Source organism: Pteropus vampyrus, unplaced genomic scaffold (genome assembly GCF_000151845.1).
Source record: "Pteropus vampyrus isolate Shadow unplaced genomic scaffold, Pvam_2.0 Scaffold32, whole genome shotgun sequence".
Classification (NCBI taxonomy): Eukaryota; Metazoa; Chordata; class Mammalia; order Chiroptera; family Pteropodidae; genus Pteropus; species Pteropus vampyrus.
Window position 1 is genome coordinate 217,954 of NW_011888813.1, and position 5,592 is coordinate 223,545.

The window sequence follows — 5,592 nt, forward strand, 5'->3', positions numbered from 1 at the left end:
TAGGGTGATATGGGAATGTGGGCTATTTTTATCTTTTTGCATTTTCCAAATTTTCTCTGTGTGTGCTGCAGTAAGGGGAAATTGAAGGGAAAGTGTCTTTTTCTCAAATTCCCAATTCAGGAAAACACCAGTGTTCACTTAGACTGTTTTTAAAGTCTCAAAGGTGAGTATTCAATGCGTTTATAAAGAAAGCCATGTGAAACTTATTAAACTATGATAGCTGTCAATTAATTCATGGTGATAAAATAGATAATTTATAATTAGCAAGTTGACTGCTTTGAAAAAATTGCTTCTAAAATTCTTAAACTACTTTCGAATAGACTAGTATTTCCCAAGAAGCTCTCATTCCAGCTGTGTCCCCAGCTCCCCGGGACCTTGTAGGGCGTTGAGTCCCTATCCTTCCCTAGACTCAGTTTCCTAACCCGTAAAATGAGGAGTGTGGCCCAGACATGTCAAGGGTCTCTCCAAGTCATTCCTTTCCATCCCTAAAAGTAATTCATAACTTTTACATACTGAGCACCCACAGGTGTCAGACACAGCTCCAGACACTGGGAACAGCACTGAACAAAGCAAAATCCTGGTTTTCTTGGCGCTTGCTCTCCTCACACCCCCGCAATTCCGACTTCCTTTAACCTCTGTTTCAGATCAGTCCCCTTTTGGCACTTAATCATACACTGCCTGGTATCACATGAGTTTAACTGGCCTGCCAACTTGATTATAAACCCCAGAGGCAGAGACCAGGATTTCTTCTGCTGTATTACACAGTCCTTAACACGACCCTAAGCATCCTTAACTTTTTTTCTTTTTTCTTTTCTTTTTTTTTTTTTTTTTTAGGCAAGGCAACCCTTGGTTGACCTCACAGATTGCAAGGAACTTGTCAGCTTACAACCCTTATTTTTTATTTTTTACGCCTACAGCACCTGGTCTTCCTAGGTGGTCTCCCATCCAAGTACCAACCAAGCCTGACCTTGCTTAGCTTCTGAGGTCAGATGGGATCAGGCTTGTTCAAGGTAGCACGGGCATTCTTAACTTTTTAATTAGGAAAGCATAGTATCTGCACATGGTGAGGACTTGAACATTTTTGTTGAGTGGCTCATAAAGGCCATAAAATATGTTGGACATTTATAGACATTACCTACTGTAGTCCTCATAACAGCCCTAAAAGGTGGCAATTTACTAACAGGAACAGAGAGGTTAAGTGACTTGCTCAAGAAAAATAGTTAAGAAGTGGTGGCTCCTGAATGCAAGCCCAGGTCTCTGCATTCATGATATACAACGTAATATAGAACAGAACAGTTTCTGAGACATGTAACACGCATAGTAGGGACAATAAGTTCTCCAGAGAAGGGAAGAATTAGTGAGGGCAGAGCAGGCAGGGAAGAAATTATGTCGGAAGTGGGGCTTCAGCTGGATAGACTTCGAAGAATGGAGGAGGGGAGAAGCCTGGCAAAAATAACAGAGCATGAATCCATGAGACCGACAGCCCAGAAGCAAAGACCTGGGATTGAGGTTGGCTGACTCAGAGCACCTTACCCAACCCATCAGTCTAATGCACATTTTTCTAACAGCTGGAAAGTGATGAGAAAATAATTGTTCAATATATGCAAAAGATCACTAGCCTAACCAAGCATGTGGACGAGCTTGAAATGAAGCCAGATGCCCTCCCCGATGAGAACTCCAGACTGCAGGGCAGAGCTGATGGTGCTGCAGCACCTGGGCCTGACCCTGAGCAAGGCACTGTGGAGAGCAGCTGGCATCATGCATGTGGTCTTCAGTGAGGCAAGGGGGGCCCTTAATACACTGTTTCTGCACAGCCGTCACCTCTGTGACCTCCCGGGAAGAGGTTATCTCACAGATGCCAAGACCCACACAAAGGCCTCCCAGGATGATGCAGGGAGAGCACCATGGACTTGGACCCTGGTGACCAGGGTTCTAGAGCCAGCTCTGCCATTTTTGGATATGCAACTTCGTGGTTCTGAATAGTAGTCTAAGGCAGTGCAGTGCCTTCCTCAATTAGTACAGGGAGGGTCTTCACCTCGGTTAGGATCAATTTGGTGCATCAAGACTTCTTGGAATAGTATGAAGTGGAACAGAATTAAAAATATCAATGCGCATCACATGTTTGTTGAAGCTCAGGTTTCAGTCATATATGCACAGTAGGCAGTCCTGTTAAAATTATTTTTCATTGCATGCCATGCTCAAAAAAGTTAGAAAGCCTACTGGCTCCTCAAAAATTTAACTACAGTCATCTTTTGGTTTTCTACAGGGAAATTGGTTCCAGGACCCCTGCAGGTGCTCAAACCTCTGATATGAAATGGAATAGAACAATACGTAGAGTCAGACCTCCGCATCCAAGGATCCCCAGCCAGCCACCAAAAATACTATTTTTGACCTGTGGTTGGTTGAATCCGCAGATGTGAAACTTGGGGACATGGTGGGACTGTATATTTATAGAAAAAAAAAACAAATAAAAGTGGATCCATGCAGTTCAAAACTGTATTGTTCAAGGATCAACTGTATACTTGCATTGTGAGTAAAGTGAGCAAAGATTAAACTCCTAAAAGACAATATCTCATGATCCTGGGAAATCTGTGACACAGAGTAGCTAGATGCCTTTTCATCATCATGTTTATCATAGTTCACCTAGTGGTGACATATTCTGAGTCTCCAGTAAGTTCAAGTCCAAATTCTAGAGAATGTACACCCAAGGCTGCGTGTTTTGTTACAGTTGTCCAAGCAGATTAGTACAATGACTCAATAGGAACCCAAGGTTCAGAGACCCCAGAGCAGGGGTCCCCAACCCCCAGGCCGCAGACCAGGACTGGGCCACACAGCAGGTGAGTGGAGGGCAAGCAAGTGAAGTGTCATCTGTCTTTGCAGCCGCTCCCCAGTGCTAGCATCACCGCCTCAGCTCCACCTCAGATCATCAGGCATTAGATTCTCATAGGAACACTCTAGTCCCTCGTGCCAAAAAGGTTGGGGAACACTGCTAAAGATTGGGCACCCCAAAATAAAGTTACCACTGCTAAAGATTGGGCACCCCTAAGATAAAGTTTTGAGTTTCCCCCTCTCAAAGTTTTCTCCATCCAAGATAGAGTTGTCACTGGTCAGCTTCCCTTCTTCTGTCATTCTCTCCCCAGCACCTTGAGAATGCCTACTATGGGCCAGTATCATGTCTGCAGCTATGCACCGTGTCTATGAATCCTAAGGCCATTCCTTTCACGCCCCTCAGGGCTCTGTGCCAAGAGGCATCACTAACACCAGCCCATCGAAAAATGGAGATTGGGAGAAGGATCCCTACCTGAAACCAGGTCAGAAGGCATTGTATTAGAGCATCATATATACTTCCCCGTCATCCTTAGCCATTCTATCTATAAAGACGACACCAAATTAAAAGAGCTCAGTGCTGTCATCGTCACAGGTCTGTTAATTCGAGAACATAGCTCTGGGATGGTCATGACAAGAACCAGCTTACTATAACTGTATCAAATCCAAAAACATGTGCCAGGTGAATATCACTTCTAACAAGGTCCAAGCTAGCCTGCTGCCAAATGTAGTTATTACAATCACTTCACCTACAGTTCCACACCCAGGAAGTTACCAAGGTCCTGACAATTATCATAGTTCTTCACTAGAGGAGCCTACAAACCCCTGGAGCTGTGGTCCCTGGGCAGGCCTGGCAATCCCAGTTCTCTCTCCACGCCTTTCACTTCTCTCTGTCTCCCTAGTTCAGGCCACCACCACCTTACTCCAGAGTTATTACAGTGGCCTCCCAACTGGCTTCCCTTCATCTCCTCCTGACCCATCCTGTGCCCCCGTGCAATCTGTCGAAGCACACTGCAGCCAGTGCGAGCTTTCAAAATGCAAATCTGATCATTCTCTTCTTTATTTCCACTCTTCTGAGGATAAAGTAAGAAGCCCTAAAGAGCCAGCCCCTACCTACTCTCCAGCTTCATCTTATCCACCCTCCTACTCTCTCAGGAAGAACGGACCATCTTTCAGTTCCCTGGATGTACCCTGCTCCTTCTTGTCTCAGTATTTTTACACCCATTTTTATTTCTGCCTGGAATACCCCACACATGTGCACATGCACATGCACACACACACACACATTCTCCCTAACTCATATGTATCGGCAGTGTCACAGACTCCACAGAAATATCAGTTGATATGTGCTACTGAGTCTGCTCGGATTCCTGGCGACCCTATGAAGGAGTGATGTCCACAGTGTCCTGTCCTCCACAGCCCTGCTCAGCTCCTGTAGATTCCTGCCTATGGCTTCTTTAATGGAGTCCATTTATCTCATGCTTGATCTTCCTCTTTTCCTGCTGCCTTCTATTTTTCCCAGCATTATTGTCTTTTCCAAAGAACCCTGTCTTCTCATGATGTGCCTGAAGTAAGGCAACTTCATTTTTGCCTCCAGCGATGCTTCAGGCTTAATTTGCACTAGAACCCACTTGTTCATCTTTCTAGTGGTCCAGGGTATCCACAGAGCTCTCCTCCAACAACATATTTCAAATGAATCAATTTTTTTTCCTATCAGCCTTCTTCACTACCTAGCAACCATATATAGTAACTGGGAATACGAGGGTGTGAATGATCTTAGCCTTAGTCTCTGATGACACAACTTGGCTCTTGGTGATCTTTCCACATTCTTCCATTGCTGACCTTCTGAGTCTCAGCATTCCCTTGATTTCTTGGCTGCAGTTTCCATGCGAATTAATGACGAAACAAAGGTAAGCAAAATCTCTAACAGCGTCATTGTCTTCATTGTCTACGTTAAAGTTGCATATTTCTTCTGTAGCCATGATTTTTGTCTTGATATTCAAACACAGTCCTGCTTTGGCACTTGCTTCTTTCACTTTCATCAGAACTCACTTGAGATCAGGTACATACTATATAATTGTTTGTTCAAGGCCTTCACCTCTAGACTGTAAATTCTACCAGGCGACTGTACAGCCTTAACCCCAGCACCTGGCACAGGGCCTGAACCCTAGGAAATGTTCAATAATTATTTTAAATTAACAATTAGTTAGTAGACCAGTAGTTATCATATTTTATAACTCATCATTTCCTGTTTTATCCTCCTTATATATATATTGGATAGCCAAAGATTATTATAAGTTGGTTTTTTTTGAATATCAAGTCTGGGCATCACAACTCTTAAGTTTCCCCCGCCAATCCTTGATCGTGTCATGCAGCTTCCTGTGCTCTTTACCAGCTAGGAACAGGTTATCTGTTGGGATTTTCATCCCTCCCCGATTCACCACAAGGCTTTGAGTAGGTACGCGAGAGGGAGATAGAACTCTCAAGAACACACAGAATGTCCGTGTTGGTGCCCCAGCCCTTGCTCATGCTAACCTCCAGCAGCCTAGCTACTTCTCACATTGCAACCCAGCCCTCAGTACTGCTCCCCAGCCCTGACCCCTTCCACGCCCAGAGCCTCTGCCCAGGGTTTTGTCTTTTACTGTATCCCATGAATAAACACCCAGAAATCAATGGGCTAAGGGGGAGAGCTCCAACAATCTCCCTTTTAAAGATATTCTGTAAGACAGAACTCCAGCTGGTGTCCCTCCCTGGAGCCTGAAGTCT

The 5,592-nt window shown here is 44.6% G+C and overlaps 1 pseudogene; it reads right to left on the reverse strand.

The window, feature by feature from the left end:
- Window positions 1–908: 908 nt before the first annotated feature.
- On the reverse strand, window positions 909–1,027 carry LOC111737956 (annotated as a pseudogene).
- Between the last annotated feature and the right edge of the window lie 4,565 nt (window positions 1,028–5,592).